The sequence below is a fragment of the Rhipicephalus microplus genome, chromosome 2, assembly GCF_043290135.1.
Source record: "Rhipicephalus microplus isolate Deutch F79 chromosome 2, USDA_Rmic, whole genome shotgun sequence".
Taxonomy (NCBI): Eukaryota; Metazoa; Arthropoda; class Arachnida; order Ixodida; family Ixodidae; genus Rhipicephalus; species Rhipicephalus microplus.
Window position 1 is genome coordinate 277,346,335 of NC_134701.1, and position 21,966 is coordinate 277,368,300.

Sequence of the window (21,966 nt, forward strand, 5' to 3'; positions counted from 1 at the left end):
CCTCTTCATCCGCGCAATGAGCGTCTTTCGACATCGTCCCCACCTCCAGACCGGCCACGGCCTCGTTCTCTACATCATTTACATGGATGCATTCGAGAATATGCGGGCCCTTCTCTGGCGCGATCTCTGTTTCTAGCGCTTCATGACGCGCCACAACTTCCAGCGCTTTGTGACGCGCCTCACTTTCAGACTCCGGTCTGATTCTTTCTTTATTTTGGCTAACAGAAGTTCCGAATCTTCTGATTAGCTCTGATTTAACAACTTCGTAGTTGTTCGCGTGCTGCTCACTGAGTCGCGCAACAACATCCGCTGCCTCGCAGGGCAGAACCGTGCGTAGCTTCTGAGACCAGGTGTCTCGCTCACACTTAAGTTGACTACACTTTCGTTCAAAGAGTCTAAGATACAGGCCCATATCCCATGATACCTCATATGGCTGCATGTACCTAGACATCTCGAACTCTGCCTCATTTTCGAGTACTCCTTGCTGGCGTCCCAACCTCATACTCAACTCATAGTCTTGTTTGAAAAACTTTAGCTTGAGGCTTTCTCTTTCGTCTTCACTCTTTCCTTCCATCTGAGCTGCTCTTAGTTTTCTTTCGATGATGAGGTCCCATTCTTCACTTAGTTCCTCATCATCAGCCCCCAAATCATTAATCGCTTGAATGATTATGGGTTTTCGTGCCAAACCCTTTGTATCGATCCCCAATTCCTCACACAACAGCAACAAGTCTGACATCTGCAGCTCCCGTAAGTCCATGATCGTACTGAGTGCTCGCTACTTCCAAAACAACTTTCCGAAACGGCGAAACTGAGTCTTTCGGCAAAGTTAACTACCAGTTCTAAAATTTACCCTCTTTTAGAACCTGGTTCACTCAAAGGAAAAGCCAAGCACTCACCCATACGTGATCCATGTCTCGAGCCAGCTGCTTCTCCTGGGCCGACTGTTGTTGTCACTTGTAGCTTCGAATCCCTCCGCTGATCACCAGTTGTTGAGGCTCGGGGTGCTGATTCGTATCCCACCGCTGCCAACCAGTTGTGGTGATCCCACCGCTGCCACCAGTTGTCGGGAATCCCACCGCTGCCACCCGTTGTCGTGACTCGGGGTGGAAGGTGTATCCCACCGCTGATCACCAGTTGTTGGTGATCCCGGGGTGCTGTGGTAGCGTGGTGTAGCTTCGGGTTGAGGAAACGACCGCTTACAAGATGGGGATACGAAAAACAAACAAGGTTTATGGCACTATTTACAAATATTTACAGCATGATGTTAAGAGTTCACAAACCACGAGCGTGGTGGTTAAACCTTTACTTGGTTCAGAGCGACGTCCTGCACTCTGCGGCGCCGTTATAAGCCCTGTCGGGCTCCTCCTTCTTCAGTCGAACACCAATCACATACACACAACAGGTGAGGGGTACGAGCAGGCACGGCGCACGTGAACAGCCAATTTCGAGTCAAGATCACTGCACTTAAAGGTGGCGCCAGAGAGTCTCTTGCTCGTCGTGTATGTCGCTGGTCGAGGGGTTCCAAGCTTCGGACAGCAGACATCAAACGGTCCGCCAATCTGTCCGCTCAATTAGCAGGGCACTTTGTGGCGGCGGTCGCCGTTTCTTCAAAGGAATACGCTCTTTGTTGTTACAGCTTCGTGGCGACAGGACGTCTCATCCGCCGGCTAGCAGGGACAATAGCCGGCGAGCATAGACATTCGGCGAGTCGGCTACTTGTTTGGGGATTAACAGAGCGCCGCTCCCCCGTCATCTCTGGACGCTGGTTCCGAGAAAACTGGAGTTCCAGGCGTGGGAACGCGGCCCGGCTACGCTTCTCAGCGACAGCATGGCGCCTGCTGACGCCGGTCATAACAGCACATACATTGTGAAAGAGCCGGAGCTTTAAGTACATGGCTGTCGAATATTTAAGGGCAGCCATGCACTTGCTTAGGATTAGGTGAATGCTGGGAAGAGGGGGGGGGGGGGTACAAATCTTTGTAGTAACTAGTTACGTAACGCGCGTAATCAGCTTTCTGAAAAACACAAGTGCACGCGAGAAATTAGAGAAGCCAATATCATTATCGCGAAGGTTCGAAATGCACCAGTAAATGCTTTGAAACAGTCGCTCTTCTTCCTCTTCCTTGTTGTCGTCGTGAGTAGGAACCTGAGAAAGGAAGGAAAATAGGAGGAAAAGAACGGCAGGGAGGTTAACCAGCCTATAGGCAGCCGGTTTGCTACCCTGGTGCATGGGAGAGGGATGGCGGAGATGAAAGATAGAGAAGAGGGAGAGAAGAGAGATAAACACAGCACATTCGACAGCACACGCGCGCACACTCAGTCACAGTCCAGTCTTGTCTTTCGCGGTGTGTGACATTGCTGTTACAGCCGCCAGTTCAAGTCCGTGTCACAAGTTCAAGTCCGTGGCGTAGGAATTTTAACAGAGCTCTTGTCGCCTTCTGTTGCGATGTCTTCTCTGGTAGGAGCCAAACTTTCCGCGCCTCCAACTTGATAAACGCACGCAAGCCGATTCATAACTTATACAAGCTAAGATGGCAGTTAATGATACAGTACCATGAGTTCTAAAGCGTTCAGAACAATTCAATGAACAAATTCCTCCCAGCAGCGACAAACGTTTCTTTGTTGGTCAAGTGAGATGAAAATCCGCGAGCGGCGGCTGCTTTCAGTTCCAGCTGCGAACTTCCGACGACTCGTGACACGCGTGCAGTATACGCATCACGCCCTTCTCCGTTTCGGCCGATGACGTAAACGACGCTAGAGCGCGACGATGAACGCATGACGCGTGGGCGAGAAAGCCGAAAGCGAAGCAACACGCTCGGCGCAACCAGACGGGCAGTGATTGATCTGCGCGGTGACATAAGCGACTGCCGGCACTCCTGGCTCGTTACGGGAGCTTTCGAAGTATTCAAGGTTGTAGAAAGTGCGTTGCGGCGTCATGGCCCTTCGTTACGCAACGCAGGTATTCTGCGCGTGCGCATATAGTACACGATCTTGGAGGAAGGTGTCGTGGACAGCGCGTCAACTTGTCGTTAAGGGATCGCGAGAAGGACACAATCACGCCGTAGCTACAGTGTACTAGTACACTGTACCGTAGCTGTAAGCGCTGCGTTTGGTCGTTTGTTGATGCAATGCAGACGTTACGTCGTGCGGACCGTATGACCGACAATTTGGCGTAGTTGCAAACGAGAGTGTGCACGTTGACGAAGTGAGGCGGCTACCTCATGGAACGTATGTACCGAAGTATTTTCTTTGAGTCATCGTCCGGTGGCACAACCCACGGTTGTGCCCTGGCGCATACACCGCGCTGAACGCAACCAGTGTTCGTTAAATGGCGTTTGCGAATTAATAAACGCCTCTTATGTTCGCTTTAATGATAGTTCGCTTCGATTGTATCACTTCCGACGATGCATGCCGTGTGCTTCATTTGATATAAAGGTGCATGCTTCAACCGTCAGACACTGCTAAACTATTCAAAAGGAGTTTCACTCGGTGAGGAATTAAGCTGCCTACGGATCACTTTGTAGCACGTCCACATTTCCTCACTTTTTCTACAAAATACGACTGGCGGTATAAAGCGCATATACAGACCTGTTGCACCTGTTACTACACTTCCGATCGGCGGCGTGAAGTAATCGCTAGTCACAAAGGTGAGTCAGCAAATGAGCGCCATCTTGTTGCACTTCTACAAAATCACATATTATGTGATCAACAAAAACTCAGACATGTCGTAACAGACTGAAAAACTTAGTTTGTCCGCCTCACTCTATATACTAGAGAAAAAGGAAGACGCCATGGGTTGCCACGTAAGTAATTGCACCTTCAAACAACCTATTGCACCGCGGCAAACAAAGTAACAAGATTGGTCAGCGGAATGGTAAGAATCTCACTTTAACAATGTGCTCACATCCACTGCGGCACAGCGATGGAACGGCTAGCGGTGAGCTTTAGTTAGTAGGGAGGTCAGTGGTAGGGAGTCTCTCTCTCTCTCTCTCTCTCTCTCAGTCATACGTAAAGCTTTGCCTCGGCGTTTGTCACCACTGTGCATGCGTCATGCGCTATCTTTTCACGGGCCTCCCGTTAATTGACAGATATAGCGGGAGTATGGAACGAAAACTATTATTAAACTGCCTAGCAATATGGCTAGCAGGAGTATGGAACGAAAACTATTATTAAACTGCCTAGCAATATGGCACACACAAGCCGTACTACCGACTCCCTTTCTCTACAAAAGCATTTCATCAATTTCGCTGTAACACGCGCATATCTTCCAGCTTACGCACCCAATGGTGTACACACACACACACACACACACACACACACACACACACACACACACACACACACACACACACACACACACACACACACACACACACACACATGTGGTGTCGTAATAGAATCCACAATGTCATTTTCTGCCCCTTATTGCAAAATTTGTATGCCCACCACCGCTTACACCTTACAAAAGAAACCTTACAAAAGAAAAAAAAATGCTGACCAACTGCGAGTCGTACAAGCGTAATCAATCGTGGGTGTAGTACCTATGTAACGTGACTGTCCTACTCTGAAGAGTGCACTGCCATCACACAGATACACGCAGATGCGTGCATGTTTGCGTAGTCGCACATGCATGACTACGTGACGAACCGTCTCCCTGACATGTCAGAAAAATGAGTCAGCTGCAGCGAGCCTATACACTCTCGGTCCGGCGTCTTTGTGAGCAAACTGAGTCGCGTGGCTCTTTAGAGAGCGGGCGGCGACTGCGCATTCAACGATCGCGAAAGCGGGATGCCAAGGCCGCGACCGGTGACGCAATGAAAGGGGACACGGCGCTCACCAGCGAAACGGTCCGGACGACTCGCTCCTTTTTAGCGGCTGCGCTCTTTCTCCTTGTGCAATCACCGCGTCTCTGCTTCCGCGACAGGGCGAGACAGCCTGTGAGGTCGACCAGGGACACTTCAATTGTGGCAGGCACGATTTCGGGTTGCGAAACGGGAAGAGAGTTAATTTCTGCCTGAGCCGGCACTTCGGCTTTTCGCTTCGGCTTTTTTTTTTTTTTTTTTGAACTTGAACTTTATTATGAATAAACAACATACAGTAAAGAAAAAACGTGTTAGCAACATCTGGATCCTTAGCAGAATGCTAGTATGGATCCATGCAATTATAACATACATTAATTAGAGGCAGGAGAAAGAGTTGTATAATGAACGACATTTTAGCTTAAGATGCAGATTGTTTTGATAAACATATCACTTATACACAGATACCGAACACATTGAAGAGGAAAAATCCAACTTATACACTACACTTTGAACACGTTTTTGGTTTGCATACTTAACGTAATACATCTAATATTTCTGTACATCTGGTAATATCATTCCTGGTCAGCATACAAAACATTGGTTTAAAATGGATTAGGCAAGAATTTGCTACACTCCTTTTAAATCAAAAAGAGATAACGACAACCATCTCTTTGTAACAAGGAGCTTATACCAGGAAATACCTATACGAATTCCTCAGAAAGAAAGCGTCTTCGTTGCCGGAACACCGCTGGTCTGGGGATCGAACGCGAAACCAACGCTTTTCCGAGGTGGTAACTCATTTACTTGAGCTAGCCAGGAAGCTAGGAATTGACAGCACGAGAGCGAACTAATCCACAACACGAAACGCATGAACAGAGAACACTGCAAATCATCCTCAATCCTAGCCAATCCCCCTGAGTAGGCAAAAGCCATAGTGGAGGCATCATCATCATCATCGTCATCATCATCATTTCCGCGGAATGCCGCAACGTGGTGAAAGGGTTTACAGGGAAAATTGGGGCTGCGTGCTACAAAAAGGCGGTTGTCAATTTTGCTGTCTGAAGCCTTCTACCACTTTGCGGGATTCCGCTGAATCAATTTTCGATACAGACTTTAACTATGCCAATCGAGATTTCAGCTCAAGCTGTCGCTCAATATAAAAAAAATGAAAATTATCGCCAGGCAACTAAATCATTGGATTGGGCTTGAATTAAAAGAATGTGGATGTAAAACAGCTTACAGCTAACGGGAAAGTCTATGGCTGTGTTCCAATTCTTAGACAGCACGTAGACAGTCTACGTAGACTGCTTAGAAGAGAGCACCGAGCCCATGCTGTCCGAGAATCGGGACACGTCCGGGCGGCTTTTACGCGACGAGGCGCCATCTCGCGTCGAGAAGAAAAAGCCAAAATAAACAAACGTAGCAGTTGTATTTTCTGGCTTATTTCGTACTAAAATCTAAAAAAAAATATTGCACGCTACTCACATTGAGCTACTGTAGAAGCGTCTGCTTGTGTGCAGACGACCATTCCGGCGAGATACGATCTATCAGAGCGATTCGTTGAGCCGCCATCTTGTTTAGACAGCAAAGTAGCCTGCATCGTCTTTGTCTACGATGCGGTCTTCTCAGAGCTGTCTATTTTGCCGGCTATAGGTGAGAATTTGAATGGAAGTTAAGATGGCCGCCGTCCATTTAGCCGTCATATTTAGCAGTCTACGGTGAGTATTGGAACACACCCTATGTGCACCTGAACAAGACGGGGCCACGTGACCTGAAAAGAAACGTCCCATGTGATGTCATCGGTAGGGTTCCACGTCGTTGTTGATTCCGGCTCTGTCAGCAATGATGCCGGTAAAATAGTGAGAACCACGAAGCGGTATGACGTAGGTTGCTTGTCTTTGCAGTGATACAGACAAAGCACCGACACTGGCAAAACAGCGACGATACCTTTGCTACTACGCCTGCAGGCACAGTCTTGCGCTTCATTCCCGCACGGTGTTATGACGTCACGCTGGACGCTGCTTCACCAGTCACGTGACACCAAGCACTTGAGGTGCAGTCCCTCCCAATGCCACCATAACCAATCAATTAGACAACAGTCGCAGCACTAATCAGCAATATCTGTTATCATTCGAGCAATTATGGTAGCTCTAGTGACTTGGTGATACACATCTACAGACTGCACTGCCTCCGATATTGGCCCCTTGCTTTCGTTCCGAATCTCTGTTTCGAAACACACTGTTTAAATTCCCATTTCAACAATCGTCGCAAATAGCTCATTGCAATTTTTGCAGCTTCAGCACGTGAATATATTACGCATAGGTTTCCGTGCCGCCATATTGGACTGTTTGCCTTGCCGCTTTTCATCTTTAACAGCTAAACGAACAGTGCTACGGTAGACGCATGCAGGCATGAAAACAGCGGGATCGGTGCATTCGACGCTTCATGACTCGGTTAATTCCCGTCTCGGTGTACAAAAAAGGCAGATGCATTCCCTTCACACCCTAAGCCTAAGGTCGCGTCACGTGACGCGGAGGAGCCAAACACGATCCGAAGAAGGGCGCACGCGTATCGCGTGACAGCACGGCAACCACCCCGTCAGCCGGTGAGCATGCCGAGTGCATTCCTACGGCGAAGGCTAAAAGCGACTGGCTTGCATCTATCAACCGACGTCCCTTCCTGTTCAAATCTGTACCGTGCACTGTAGCGGAAGCTGAACGAAAGGGGCTGTAACGCGCATTCAGCGTTTAGTGACCTTAATTTGAGTTCACAACTAACAAAACTGAGAAATCATTCACGTGGAATACGAAAATTGCAACATCTGTAAGTTTAAAATAAAAACGCGATAGGGAGCTGACTCGTGCGATAATTTACTTCACAAATTATTGGTACCAGATCAATAGTAATTAATGGCGTTTCACGCTCTAAAACACTCCACGATGTTCAAAGTCGCAGTAGTGAAGGGCTCCGAAAATTTTGACCATCTGTCGTTCTTGAACGCGCACCTAAATCAAAGCTCACCGGTCTCTAAACACTCAACCGTGCCTCGAGATGCGCCCGCCGCGTCTGGGATTCGATCTCGCGACCTTCGGGACAGCATACGAGCGCGGCATAACCAATAGACAACCACGGCGCGTGATATCACACAATAAATAAACCGTACTTTCTGTCGCCACAAATTCTACAGCCACTCGGACAGTTCAGTTTCTAGTGACAGGCTCGAATAGGTGACGTGCGGCTTTCATCGGTCTACAATGCTGCACTGTATTACTCATGCGAGGACACGCAGCTGAAGCCGTACAAAAATAAAACACGAGAAGACTAGGCGGGTAGAAGGAGAGATCGAGAAGGTTCCTCCGAAACGGCAATACCGCGGAAGCGACATACTGCAGGCCCCTCTCCGCGAACAGAGAGCGCAGCTATAAGGTCGAAGCAGCCCAAAACTCGTCGCGTGGTTCGTGTTACGCGGGCTCACCCTACATAGACGATGAATCCGTAGCCCTTATTCCCGCACAAAGGACCCGCTTGTTTGGAGCTCCACGCGTCGCAGAGGCGTCGGAGCGAGCAGGCGCAGAGTGAAGAGATAGCGCACGATACGGCCGGCCCGCTGGAATGCAGACCTCGCTACTCAGATGGCGGCATGCTGCCTTCGTGGTATACGAATGTACGCTCTCTTTATTATTTTTTTTCTCCGGGGACACAGTCGACAGCTTCGGAAGCACCAACAGGGATACGTAAAAGAAATGCGGATGTGTGTACACACTGCGAGGACGTGGTGTACGTCGTAAGCAAGGAAATAAATAAGGCCCCCGTGGGAGGGTGTTTCGCGAAATTTCGGGAACTCAGTTCGTAAATTCGTAGCTTCAGGAAGCGCTGCGCCTGCCATGACGGAAACTAGGAGAGCGACGCGAATGATATTATACATTCCCGATGTCGACACTGCTGTATCTCACTTTGGGCATCGTCGCCTCACCGTCTGCAGGCGCGTTGACACTATAGTCAGCGCTTTGAATTTCTTCCTTTCTATATTTCTGGTGAGGAAAAGTACGTGACCTGGCTTTGAAGGCTGCTGAAGCAATAATATAAACGAAAAGTCAGTGTAGGTGTCGTTATTAATGCTAAGTTTATACCATGATTACTTTTGTCTCCAGAGCACACGATTGACAAAACGCAAGCAATAATACGATAGCATTCATGACAGTATATATAATGGCTTAAAAATGTCGTCACATAAGGTTCAAGTTTAAACCATTCCTACCGGGCCACCCACAGAGGTTGATTCATTACAGTTCCTCTTGCGCGATGCATCATGATGTATATGGTCGCCAAAAAACAAACAAGTGTTTCTCGAACAAAGAGCGCACCCTGTTTTGCGTCCTAATGGCCTCGAGGGCATACCGTGGCGCCACCTACGTGATGACGTCCCACTCGGGACACCGCATTTCCTGCGCTTTTGCTGAGGACACCGTGCGAGCTTCCCTTTGTTTTGAAGCTCAGTGCTTGGAGAAGCAGTAAGACCTGATAATACGGGCAAGCAAACTACGAATCGGTGCCTCCGTTGGCACTCTTAATTGTGTCAAATTAGCATCGTAAAATCTTGATTATAAGAACCGCTGCAGCCATGGGGTACGATGCAAGTGGTGTCGCGAAAGCAAAGCTGCCGTATTCCACAACTACGCATCACATATCTGTGACGTTAAAACGATCGCAGCGCTGGCCTCTCCAGTGGAGGCCCTCGCGGCCAATGCGTAATCTGCATTGACGGTCGAGGCGCACTAAGTAATGCTTCCGGAATAGTGACCGTAGGCTTGTGTACAATGGCACTACATGCGTAGCAAAAAATATCTCTAGATGTGTGCGTGTATGTGTGTGTGCGTGCGTGTGCGTGTTCATGTGTGTGTGTGTGCGTACATGTGTGTGTGTGTGTGTGTGTGTGTGTGTGTGTTTGTGTGCACGCGCACTTGAAGGAGGAAGGGAGTTCGATCCCCTTTGTCACTTTTCCCCGACCTTGTTACTGCTGTAGGGCCGAGGATTATCATTGATATGATGGGTTTAACGTCCCAAAACCACCATATGATTATGAGAGACGCCGTAGTAGAGGGCTCCGGAGATTTCAACCACCTGGGGTTCTTTAACGTCCACTCAAATCTGAGCACATGGGCCTACAACATTTCCGCCTCCACCAGAAATGTAGCCGCCACAGCCGGGATTCGAACTCGCGACCTGCGAGTCAGCAGCCGAGTACCTTAGCCACTAGACCACCGCGGCGGGGCCCGAGGATTATCAGAATAGGTGGCAGATTATATGCAATACATGAGCACGCAACACCCCATCAACCGATTATACATTCAATGTACTGCAGGGAACGTCAAGCAGACAAAATATAAAGAAAAAATAAAGGCGACGCTAAGACAAGTTTTTTTTTATATATGTGAGTTACGTGAACACTTTGACCATATGATGATGATATGTGGGGTTTGACGTCCCAAAAACACCATATGATTATGAGAGACACCTCAGTGAAGGGCTCCGGAAATTTCGATCACTTGGGGTTGTTTAACATGCGCCCAAATCTGAGCACACGGGCCTACAGCATTTTCGCCTCCATCGAAAACGCAGCCGCCGCAGCCGGGATTCGATCCCGCGACCTGCGTATGATGACGGAATAACTAGGCTCTAACGTAGCCTACCTTCCCATACTTTTTTCATTATTTAAAAAAAAGACAATACTTCCCCAACTCGTGCTTATACTGCACAGACATACCCTCATCACATTTCCTGAGCGTGTTGATTAATTCGCTGTAGTCACATCGCTAGAGCCTCCTAAAAACCCAATTTTCCGCAAAAAGAAAAGGAAAAGAGCGTAATTAACCTGTCTTCGAAACATATTAGCTCCACATTTGTCCCGTGACAGTGACCTAGTTCAGGACTTCATGAAAGCAAAAATACAGTTTGGACCTTCGGATCCCCGTCCTTCGCGTCTACCAGGCACGCTCATATGCCGGGATATGCTTGCAAACACGTCTGTCTGCTATCGTCTGCAGCACCAACAAGCCGATAGCGTCATCTGGCTGGCGGAACAAAAGTGGGAGGTAGGGTGAGAGCATACGCACTACACATCTAACGCACACAATAAAAACGAACAAAAAGCAAAACTAAACTAGAAGCCGGTTTTTTTCTCCCGGGCGGTCTGTGGGCGAGGAGGAACGTCAGGCCACCGAAGGATGACTCATGCATGCACAACGCACGCGCGCATCTCTGCACCGCCCCTTGCTGTCCGCAGGCCGTAAGTAAAGCTACGAGATATTATCGTTGGTGTTTTAAGTTTCAATACCACGGTATGATTATGAGGGACGTCGTTGTGCATAGGGGCTCGGAAATTTCAACCACCTGGTGTTGTTCAGGCGTGCACCAAAATCTAAGGACAAAGGTCGCTTGAATATTGTGCCCATTAAAATGTCGCCGGAATTCAATACCTTCGAGTCAGCCGTCGAGCAGTATAAACTCTAGATCACTGGTGGGAAGCACCTATACTGCACAACCAAGATAGAATTTCCAACGTTGTACAAACAAGGTTATCGAAACGTCTGCCAACCCGTCTGAGGCATTTTAACCACGTTCGTGCGACTTTTATTCCACGGTACTTTTCTTAGGCTGGTTCCCACCTTCACACTGCACATAGAAGTGCTTCGAAGGTCCCAAGCACTTCGGAATCCAGACGTGTGACGGTACAAGTATAGCGAGCATAGCCGTTGGCGTAGACAAAAGAGTTCAACTCCAACGCCCCTCCACACTCTTAAAATTTTCAATTTTGCATGTTTGTAATATGCACACACATTAAACCATGCATTTTACAATCCTTAAGGAGTGGTTAAGTCTCTCTTTCCTATCCACCCCCTCCCCAAAACAAAAAGTTCTGGTACGCCCCTGACCATAGCACAGGAACAGTGTTCTCGGCGGACAATTTAACTTGCGCCAACACCGAATTTCTGTATCGCACTGAACTTCGCACCAATTCTAAACGCCTGGGCGGGGCCAGGAAGCTTTGCACTGCAGGGCGTTGCCGCCCGAAAACGCAGCTGGCGCGTTCGAGAACCTCTGCAACGTCAACAAAGACGTCCGGTGGGCCGCATGACAGGCCGCCTCAACGTGCACGTGAAGCCCGCAGCGACACGCCTCGGCGGACGCCACATAACTCTATACGGTGCGTGTGACTTCGGCGCCGGTTACACACTCGCTGATCGCCCCAAGCACTAGTCAAAAAACGCCGTCATATAAAAAGAACGGAGTCAACTCAATCGTTGCTCCAGTGTAGAGAAACCCACATGAAACCACGAAGCCCTGCGAGAGAGACAGTTCGAAGAAAGGTATAACACAATGCCTACGAAATTCGGCGAAAGCTTGAACCACGCAACGCGCTGGCAATGCAAGTGAAAGTGTATATTCGGCGATGAAAACGGAGGCTGCGTAACAATGGTCGCTGTATTCCTGGCGGTGTATCGTATCGCGACTACCGTAGGGAAACACGCACGTGTTACTCTATTCCGTGCAGCAGAACGGTGGAGAACAGAAAAAAAAAAGCAGAGATCACCACACTGGTCGGAGCTGAACTACTGTAGCACCGCTGAAATGCGTGCGAAACTGCATTACTCGAAAACATTCGGCACTGACGACCAATGGAGGGCAAGAACTTACGTGATTACATTTGCTTGTTTACTGACGGTCGTATACGTGAATGACAATTCAACACTATCTTTTTTCAATCGAATAGCACAGTGAAAATAATTAAACTTGCCCAGACCACGCTGGGCAATACGGTCATTGAGTGCAGTGAATGTTTTGGGCCAGATGCGATTGGATTGCTTCGTTTCGTTTCTGTGCGAGACGGCACAATATCAGGCAATATATTTCCTTTTCCCAAAGTTGTACTCTAACATCCCGAGAGACCAGTTAAAGCAAAGCCGAGGAAGGAGTTGGAGCACAGGAAGAGAAGGTGTCGACTCGTTTCTTACCTCTAAGCGAACCGCCCCGCTCGTGTATCCAGAAAGACGGCCACGTCGCAACGGTTGTTCCTGACCACGTGAAAAGGAAGCGAAGTCGTCGCTCACTCACAACAAACACGAGGCGTGCCAGACGTTGCGTGTAGAATACGCTTCCACACTGTTCTTTCTTCTTCGATCCGAGGTTATGCACACACGACGGCGGCCCTAGTAGTCGCTTGTCAAGCGGGTATCGTCGTCACAGGCGAACAAGATGCTTAGAAAGCGCGCAGCCACTGCTGATACCGGCGACGACCATCATTACAGGCGTGCAATCGCGAACATATCTGGAGCAACCAGGTGCGGCCCCCCGACTCTCTCGGCCACTGTCGCCCCGCGTGCAGAAGGCCTTGTATCTGGACGGCTTCGTGGACGAAGGAGAAGAGCCAGCGGGGTTTTCCCCGGATTCGGGGAGCGAAGACAGCCTCCAAAGAAGAGCGGAGCAACCGAGTGCCGGAGTCCTCCCATGCGTCGACCGCAACGGGAGCCCACGAGAAGAGAAGGCGCTGTAGGCTGCGGTTGCTGTCCGTGCAGAGCGGGAGAGACCGCGCTGGCGGGAGTCGCAAGCGCTCCCCCGCACTCTCAAAAGCGATGAGAGAAGCGGGGTTAAACACTGAGTAAGGACGCAGCGGATAGAGGGAAAAACAAATAGGCTACGCGAGAAAGCGAAGCGCAAAGTCGTATCTGCGTTCAGGCCCAACCGTGGTCGACGTCTCCCGTCGTCAGAGAACGCCAAACTTTCGATACCCAGAGGTCGCCGTGCGTCACCCGACTGCTATCTCAGCTTTTCCGCACGGCGGAAAAAATGGATGCTTTTATTTTGTTAAAACACGGCAACTGCCTCCTCTTCTCCCAATAACGCAAGCTCCCGAGAACGCGAACTAGCACCGTATACAGAGCCGCTTTGTGTACGCAGCTGCATCGCCTCTTTTTTTCGGATGCCGATTTCGGCATGCGGACAGGGACAAGTGGGCCTCTCTCGCACGGCAAGCAAATAGACTTCAGATTAGCTCAAGAAAAAACAACAACAACATTAGGATAAACTGCCACACGGCGTTGCATCGCTTAGTTCTCGGAGCAGAAATCACAGAACCGAAATTCCTTTCTTTTTTTCCTTCCTTCTCAGTGATTCTTTTTTCGATATGCACAGCAGGAAGACGTTGTTACGCAGAACGCTGCCCGAGTAATAAAAACAAAAAAAAAGACGTACATCCCTTGAAAAGTGGTGACTATGCGGAACACGGCAAGAAATATGTTTCGACACATAATAACGTCGGGTACTTGCTTCATAATGATGAAGAATGAAGGTCTATACCATGTACTGTATCGCCAGTATGGGCTATTTAGAAGCGTCCCACAGGGCGAAGCCTCATTGAAAGTGAGGGGGATCGGGAGCACGGAAAAGTGCATTAATCCTCGATCTATGCGATATCCAAGAGCTTCGAATATATTCGTATTCGGGCAGACCAATGCCCTGTTTTGTGACGACCTTTGAATCTATACGAAACCTGTCTCATTCACCCGAGTTTGAAAAGAGAGGCTCATAGCTTGAATAAACATTCACTGCCACTGAAACCATCACTGCGATATCAGCAAACGGGCAAATCCCAACGCAGTACGATAGAGAGCAGAACTTTCTTTAGGACAAGTACTTAAAGAAGGAAGGAAAGAAAGATAGCTTTTCTTTAGGAATGCAGATCCGTTTCACCTGCGGAATTACATACAACTTCTTCTCAGTCTTTTTTTTTTTGTTTATTTTCACAGCCACTGACTGCTTTATGTCTTTTTCGTGCACCCGCAGGTGAAGTTCAAGGAAGAAACAGTCGACTCGCGTGGATACTGCTTCCTCCCTTTAAGGACTTTGCGGTGGAGCTAGACGCCTCTTTTTTTCGTTTGCTTTGTCCTTACGCAAAAGGATGCAACGCAGTAAAAGCGCTCTTGTATGCACCAAAATTATGTGGACTCACCCGGATGCCTCTACGTTTCCAGAATTTATATATATATATAAATATATATATATATATTATATAATATATATTATATATATATTATATATAATATATTATATATATATTATATATAATATATATATATATATATATATATATATATATATATATATATATATATATATATATATATGTATATAATTTATACATTCAACTAGCGTGCAATATAAACAGAGATATTGGTATTTTCTCTATCTGTGTGGCTGCGTGCGTGCATGAGAGAGAACGACAGGTACTCCCAACAAGATATTGTTGCAAGTTAGCACCTTTGTTTATTACGCCCTTCGTCATCATTTTTCCATGCTTCACCATGGCATACCAACAAGCTTATGAAACGTTACATTACAATACCTCACGCTAAGCTACAGCATTCCAACAACCATACGTTTCCTCCTCGCAAGCCCCGCCGCGGTGGTCTAGTGGCTAAGGTACTCGGCTGCTGACCCGCAGGGCGCGGGTTAGAATCCCGGCTGCGGCGGCTGAATTTCCGATGGACGCGGAAATGTTGTAGGCCCGTGTGCTCAGATTTAGGTGCACGTTAAAGAACCCCGGGTGGTCGAAATTTCCGGAGCCCTCCACTACGGCGTCTCTCATAATCATATAGTGGTTTGGGGACGTTAAACCCCACATATCAATCAATCCTGCTCGCAAGATTTGTTTCACTAGAGTAAGCATTCCTGTATACGCCCCTGTGTACAGGGTGGTCCCGCTTTTGACGCGACCACTTCCTATCATTGTCCTCAGTTTGAGTGCAGTCGTTATCGCGACCGACGCGTCAGAGAGAAAGCACACACGCTTCGGCGATTATGACCCATCGACGACATTATTTACCCGAGCGGAAGTCTGCAGATACGGGTTGGCCTTGTGAACGTGTACAATTCAGTGATTGGTCACTTGCCACGGTCCATGGTGGTGGCATGAAGCTCGAATGGTGACCCCAAGGCCGAGATATTGAATAACCGCCGCATTTCGAAGGAAGCGAAACGCCAAAGGCGCGTGTGCATATATTTAGATGCACGTTAAGGAGCCCAAGTCGGTCTGAATTTCCGGACCTCTCTACTACGGCGTCTCTTATAATCATATCAGGGTTCCGGGAAGTAAAACTTCAAAAATTGGTATTACCTTTTTTTTTATCACGCCTTCAGAACGATAGCTGACCCTCGTTATCGGTGGAGTGAGTCCTGGTTCGCGAACGGGGAAATCCTAAAAATCGGGCTGAACGGAGCGGGCGTCATCGCTACAAAATATCGGCTACGCCACACGGATCGCGCACGTCTAGAGGCGGGCCTTCTGCGTCATTTCGGGGCTGGTGAAGTATGCAAAGCTAACGCGGCCAGAACGGGGTAAACGAAATCCGAGCACGCAAACCAACCCCGGAGACGTGCCCTTCGACATACGTACTACACCACCGTCCACAGCTGGCTTCTATCTCATTCCCCTCAGAAAGTTGGACAGCTTCCACGAGTAACTTGCGCACGCGCAACAGAGCACACGTTCGAAGTGTGTATACGCTCGCTGAGCACGGACGGCTCTCTGCAAGCACACTGGGCCCTGCTTCTTTATTCGGCGAGCAAAAGCAGCGGTGTTCTTTGTTGCTAAAAGCACAAGTCCATATTGGTGAATCAATATGGACTTGTGCTTTCACAAGTCCATATTGGCACAAGTCCATATTGGCACAAGTCCATATTGGTGAATCACTTTTTATGGCGCCGAAACAGCGAGCACCGAGAAAGAGAGATGTGAGCAATGCGTAACAGAGTGAAAAACAAAATGCGATGCGAGCTGTTTAGTCTAAAGGGGTAGCTCGGTAGAAACAGCTATAGCAGCGCACCGGAATAACCAACCAGTGGTTCGCAGCGAGGTGAACAGCCCGCGCTGAGCAAACAATCCCCGGGGGAAAAAAAAAGCGCGGTCTGCGAAAGCCAGCGAGAGACCTCCGGGCAAAAAAATAAATAAAAATAACCGAGAACAAACCCGAGGACGTTTGTAAGTTGATAACGAACGTTGCCGTAACGTGCTTCTCGAAATAGTCCACGTAGGGTTTTCGCAAACATGAGCTTAATGAGAAACGAAAGAGAAACGTTAAACTGTTTAGTTTTAAGAATTCGCAAGCCAAACGGGAACTGTATAGCAAAGCTATTACCGGAGGCTTGGAACGTTGCATGCACGAGACACGAAAAGGAAAAGCAGGTGTAGGCGGCACACATGAAGCTTCAGCGCTACGCTGTTGATTTCGTATATTTTTCCGCCGTCATGCATGCACTGACTGACCGTTAACCAGCCGAAAAAAAGTAGTTAGTAAAAAGATTAGCAGGAACCTGCCATAAGGCTAAATTCACGGTGCGCGAGTTCTGCAACGTACCAGTCAGTTCGTGCGCGCGGCTCCGATTTCCATCTTGTTCGCACCAAACTGGGTCCACGGCGCACAGCAAGAAATATTTGAGGGTTAAAACCATGTATGTGCTGAAAACCTAATGTGCGTCTCCTATAATAAGTACAATAGGAAAGGAAGGCATACTTTCTCACAGAACCACGTGACGTTCTATCGGGAAACTGTCAGCATTTTGTGCAGAAGAGTGGCCGCCAGCACCCAGCTATGCCGCTACGTTAATTTCTCAATGATAACAGTGTAATGGTACGACAAGCATAATACGCGTATCGGGATTGTGCACGTATGTGAGAACGTTGCGTTTCGAACAGTGAGCGAGAACATAAGTTCTGCGCATGCTCTATATGCGAAACGCGGAGCTGTAACGCACACAAAACTCTCAAATAACTTGTAAGGTGTCACGCGCCGAAACCTCGATATAAATAAGAAGCACGCCGTAGTGAAAAAAACGGGAAATTTTCATCATCTGGTGTTTCTTTTAACATGGACTAATATCGTACACGCGAAGCGTTTCACCTCCATCAAAATGCCGCGGCCGCGATCGACCCGGCGACTTTCTAGTGAGCATCCCTAGCACCTTAACCAATACCACGTCCACTTTTTCGTTCGCAAGAACTGACCCAATGTTGCTTAATTCGGCTATTGTGAGAAAATAAACGCATGACGCAAGTGACTCCCACAAGTGCGCTTGTCTTCAGGGGTGTAGTCGCATCGAATATTAATTAGCCCCACCACGGTGGTCTAGTGGCTAAGGTACTCGGCTGCTGACCCGCAGGTCGCGGGATCAAATCCCGGCTGTGGCGGCTGCATTTCCGATGGAGGCGGAAATGTTGTAGGCCCGTGTACTCAGATTTGGGTGCACGTTAAAGAACCCCAGGTGGTCGAAATTTCCGGAGCCCTCCACTACGGCGTCTCTCATAATCATATAGTGCTTTTGGGACGTTAATCCCTACAAATAAATCAATCGAATATTAATTAACAAGAAACATACGTTGCGTGTGGGGAAATCACCTCGGGACAGCGGCCGGAATTTCAGTTCTCATTAGCCGGTCATTGATCCTCAGCGCCGCATGCTTTACGTCAGACGGCGTCAAAGCGATGTTAAACCCACGCGATATTCGCGAGATGGCGTACATGTCAGGCCGCGGGAGCGGCGAAACGCGACGGTGAGCCATGTGTACACAGTCACGGAGGCGAGACACGCATATCGGAACGCGAGCAACTTCGTGCCTTGGCCCACGCACTCATCCGAGCCGCGCTTACTCGCAATATTACCACGCGGTTCAACGAGCGTGTCCCACGCAGATTGCACGGACCATTCGATAGGCTGCGCGTTAGAATGGAACGTGACCCCGGTGTTGTCGTATTTAAATACTGCGCAGCTTCAACACGGCGCCTGTAGCGTACGAAGGAGGACGTAGGGTAACGGCTTCGTGTCCCGCCTTATAGCTACCGGAAAAGAATAGAATACTTCGCAGTGACGAACCTCACAGTTGGTGTTTTCACGTTCTTAAACAACAATACGATTATGAGGACGCCATACAGCGAAGTTGCTCCGGAAATGCGTACCAGTATGGCTGCGTTAACGGGCTGCTAAATTTAAATAAACTGACCCGCACGTAAGGTCGTGGGATCGAATCCCGACCGTCGTGGTCGCATTTTAAATGGAGGCGGAAATTCTTGAGACCCGTGTGATTGGATTTAGGTGGTCGAAATTTCCGAAGCCCCCCACTACGGCGTCTCTCATAATCATATCGTGCTTTCGAGACGTTGAAACCCGACAAGTATTATTAATTTCAATACACTTCAAGTGAGAATCAAACCCAGCTACGAAGCTATGTACAAAATAACACAATGTATTCTAGTCTAAAAGACACGATATTTTGAGTTTCAGTGTACCAATGGCGTGGGGTAGACCATATACGCCTTGAGTATCCCGTTAACCACGGTGTCGGGCACTTACGGCGTAGGGTACTGACAGCATTGGGACTTGCAAACACAGGATGCTTTGTTTCCTCACAAGTGACCTTGTATGATATGGGCGAAAGTAAACACATGCGCAGTTTCATAACTATTCTCTATCCGCCGACATGAAGCATAACATTTGCACTTCACCCCCTTCGCAATACAACGGCCGTGAACGGAAGTCGAACCCGCGTCCTCGAGCTTAGCAGCGCGACGGCTTGACTGCTAAGATACCATCGCGGGCGAGGGATTATGTAATAACTGGACAATAAAACTTTCTTTGCACCTAGCTTTCTATCCTCCGCGATACCAATAAACAAAACAAAGTAATATTTGTTGGGGCCTTACATTACAGCAGAACGATTTGATTTTGACGGACGGCTTAGTGGAGGGCTCCGAAAATTTCGACCACCAGAATGCGCGTTCGTTGTTTGATATGTAGGGTCCGACATCCAAAAACTACCATTTGTTCATGAGAGACGCCGTATAGTCAAGGGCTCCGGAAATTTCGACCACCTGGGGTTCTTTGACGTGCACCCAAAATCTGAGCACACGGGCCTACAGCATTTTCGCCCGCATCGAAAATGCAGGCGAAAATGCTGGTCGGCATGTCGAGCACCATAACAGGCCTGCGGTGGGTAACAAAACGAAAAGTAGACTTTACGCGTCACAGCACTAGGAAAAAGGACAGGCCATCAATCGGTTGTCACGCGTTAAACGACCTCTAAAACGCTGTTTTAAAGCTTCACGTAACAACTGCTCACGCGTAAGTAACCTCGCGATCAGTAACAAGGAAAACAGTCAAATAGAGGTATACGGTGCCGGAGCTTACATTTCTGCGACGTGAAGCCGTAACGCAGGCCCACTCCGTCGCGGCATATGCATCCAGCCAGACTGCAGCATATCGCGGCGGCATTCCTTTTCGGATACCGTCCTCGAAAGCGAGCGGCTTTTGGCGAGATAAGATTAGGCCGGCACTCGGCCGCTGCTTACCAACCACTGTCTCAAACGATCGAGAAGTCAGTCGCGACTGTAGTCATTCGAATTCGGGCGATGGCCACAGATTCCGAAATGTTACCAAAATATGAGGCGATCGCGACCTACTCATTTTTTTTTTAAGTATACACATTTCGTCACGCGACAAAACATTTACGTCTAGCCGCAACTGTGTCAGGCCATATATCCTCACATATGTGGAGATAAAAAAAAACAAAAAACACGGAACTCGCTCGCAGCGTGCATATAAGTACAGACTGCTACATTGTCATTTTTGCGACTGCCAAGTCGTCACTAAGTAAAAATAACCCGCACATAAAATCTTTACAGTAAGTACGTAAAAAGAGAAGGGGGGGAAAAACGACGGCCCCTGTTTGACAGCAAATAAATGCCGATGGTATTGCCATGCCACCACCATGAAGCGAAATACTTGATGATTTTCGGACCACATCACTTCGGCTACATGTTATCTACCCGTGATTACTTCGTACTTATCAAAAAGGTTCAGTGTAGCGCTTTGTGCGTATCGTTTTTGCGTGTTTCCGTATCCTGAAGAGCGCAGCATTAATAGGTACATCTGGACGCCATCACCTACGGGAGAGTCGCGTGTCATCATAACATCGCCGTAAAATTTGAATCAAAGATTCTGCCTGGCAGTGAGTCGCCATTTCACCGAGGGGCCAGTAACGAACGGCGTGCCGCGTCGCGGTTCTTATTTTCCCCCCACCACAACCAGGGCGATCGACGGTGATGTGCCACTTTGTCGTGCGTGACGTTTCCCGCGGTTTCCGAGATGGCGGGCATGCGTGTTTCTCTCCGGGCGACCCAAACTATAAGCATATTCTAGGCCCTATACCTAAACGCGACGCTCCCCAGCAAAACCAACGCTTTCCACCTCGCGCAACCATCTGCCGCGAGAGGGCGCATTCACGGTGGATTCCGGCGTCAGCGGAGAAGAGCGCGCCAAATAGCAGCGCACACGGTATTTCAGCGTGCGCGTGGTTTCGTTTTCGCGTACGAGCAAGAATCACCACCATAAATATTAGGCTGCACGGAAGGCAACTACTTCTTTTTTTTTTCGGTTACTGCAATAATTGTGGACGAATTTAAGAAGAAAAGCATGGCAGCTGCTGAATTTTCCTGATGTAGAACATTGTATGTGGTGGCCTTAAGGCCTCCGAGATGCCACGCACCCGTCATCTCGGAGGCCATGCGTTTCCTGAAGAGCGTCCTAAAATTAACTAGAGGGAAGTCTGGCACTCCGATCATTCAGCCATTATGCAATCATGGGTAGTACACAAATCCGCATAGTCTTCATGCTTGCGACTTCGAACGCACTTGTGGCTTTGTCCATTGCTGGGTTTTGGTTTTGTTTCGGACAGAAGAACGCATTGTTTTGAACTTCGTGACGCGATTTGAATCGGTGAAAAAAACCCAAGGTGATGAAGCATAACTGCTGAACGTTTGTTGAATTTTGTCTTGCGGCAAAGCGGATTTAGGCCACACGGAGCCAAAAGAAGGCGAAAGAACGAAGATTACGCAAATTTGTGTACTACACATTATTCCCACGCTGGCTAAGCGCCGCGCGTTGCAGCTACCATAGGCACTGACGCCACAGTTCCCTCTAGCGTACTTGTAAGAAACTCCTTGGCTCAGATGACGTGACAGCTGCCCCGTTCGATGGCGACTACAAGTACTGCTATGGCGGTCTTCAGCATATGGGACTATTTGTAACGCCTTTTCTGTTGACGCCTATTTCACATGGC

General features: G+C 48.6%; 1 protein-coding gene across 3 annotated transcripts in view; it reads right to left on the reverse strand.

The window, feature by feature from the left end:
- Shrm (shroom) overlaps positions 1–21,966 on the reverse strand; it is a 483,853-nt gene that overhangs the window by 242,311 nt on the left and 219,576 nt on the right. Inside the window, exon 1 of one of the 3 annotated variants that reach the window (XM_075882067.1) lies at positions 12,815–13,344. The exons of the other annotated variants lie outside the window; for them this stretch is intronic. The gene's annotated coding sequence lies outside the window, so the exon portion shown is untranslated. Of the gene's footprint in view, positions 1–12,814; positions 13,345–21,966 lie in introns of those variants that run through there. 3 annotated transcript variants of the gene reach the window in all.